Raw genomic sequence first — 1715 nt, 5'->3', positions numbered from 1 at the left:
GATTTACAGAGCACAGGTTCCTTAAAGTTCCCTTGAATGTGCTGACATGTGCTAAGTCACTTCAGTCTGACTCTGTCCAATCCTGTGGACTGTAGCCCGCCAGGATCCTTTGTCCATGAGATTCTCCAAGCAAGAGCACTAAAGTGAGTTTCCATGCACTTCTCCGGGGGATCTTCCCCAGCCAGGGATGGAACCTGAGTTTCGTAGGCTTCCTGCATCAGCAATCAGGTTTTTTACCACTAGCACCACAGATACTTTAGAGACAACATACAATTTCAGCACTTCCAGGCCACTGAATGGAGAGTCAGAGAGTAGACTTCTCTACGATTGAGGACATCTAGAAGTCTCATCAAAAGGTCTGTTTAAGCAAAATACACATGCTGCTTTGCGTGGGTGCAGAAGGGCCGAGAGGAGCTACTCCATGTTCAAGGTCAGGAGGGGTGGCCCTGAGGAGATGCCCCTTGTGCAAGATAAGGAGCAGCAGCTGCGCTTTGCTAGAGCAGCCGTGAAGAGTTACCCCACAGCCAAGGTAAGAGAAACCCATGTAAGACGGTAGGTGTTGCAAGAGGGAATCAGAGGGCAGGCACACTAAAACCATAATCACAGAAACCTAGCCACTCTAATCACACGGACCACAGCCTTGTCTAACTCAAAGAAACTAAGCCGTGCCATGTGGGGACACCCAAGATGCACAATTCATGGTGAAGAGGTCTGACAGAATGTGATCCACTGGAGAAGAAATGGCAAACCACTTCAGTATTCTTGCCTTGAGAACCCCATGAACAGTGTGAACAGGCAAAATGATAGGATACAGAAAGAGGAACTCCCCAGGTCGGTAGGTGCCCAAGATGCTACAGGAGATCAGTGGAGAAATAACTCCAGAAAGAATGAAGAGATGGAGCCAAAGTAAAAACAATACCCAGGTGTGGATGTGACTGGTGATAGAAGCAAGGTCAGATGCTGTAAAGAGCAATATTGCATAGAAACCTGGAATGTTTAGTCGCTCAGTCGTGTCCGACTTTTTGCGACCCCATGAATCGCAGCACACCAGGCCTCCCTGTCCATCACCAACTCCTGGAGTTCACTCAGACTCACATCCATCAAGTCAGTGATGCCATCAAGCCATCTCATCCTCCGTCGTCCCCTTCTCCTCCTGCCCCCAATCCCTCCCAGCATGAGAGTCTTTTCCAATGAGTCAACTCTTTGCATGAGGTGGCCAAAGTACTGGAGTTTCAGCTTTAGCATCATTCCCTCCAAAGAAATCCCAGGGCTGATCTCCTTCAGAATGGACTGGTTGGATCTCCTTGCAGTCCAAGGGACTCTCAAGAGTCTTCTCCAACACCACAGTTCAAAAGTATCAATTCTTCGGTGCTCAGCCTTCTTCAACAGTCCAACTCTCACATCCATACATGAGCACTGGAAAAACCATAGCCTTGACTAGACGGACATTTGTTGGCAAAGTAACGTCTTTGCTTTTTAATACGCTATGGAGGTTGGTCATAACTTTTCTTCCAAAGAGTAAGCGTCTTTTAATTTCATGGCTGCAGTCACCATCTGCAGTGATTTTGGAGCCCAGAAAAATAAAGTCTGACACTGTTTCCACTGTTTTCCCATCTATTTCCCATAAAGTGATGGGACCAGATACCATGATCTTCGTTTTCTGAATGTTGAGCCTTAAGCCAACTTTTTCACTCTCCTCTTTCACTTTCATCAAG

General features: G+C 47.1%; 1 pseudogene; it reads left to right on the top strand.

Annotated features, from left to right (window-relative positions):
- Nucleotides 1–1715, top strand: part of LOC104986817 — an 89755-nt pseudogene that overhangs the window by 20340 nt on the left and 67700 nt on the right.

The sequence above is a fragment of the Bison bison genome, unplaced genomic scaffold (genome assembly GCF_000754665.1).
Source record: "Bison bison bison isolate TAMUID 2011002044 unplaced genomic scaffold, Bison_UMD1.0 scf7180017864075, whole genome shotgun sequence".
NCBI classification, from domain to species: domain Eukaryota; kingdom Metazoa; phylum Chordata; class Mammalia; order Artiodactyla; family Bovidae; genus Bison; species Bison bison.
Note: the sequence above shows the minus strand (reverse complement) of the source record. Positions and strands in the feature narration are given on the sequence as shown.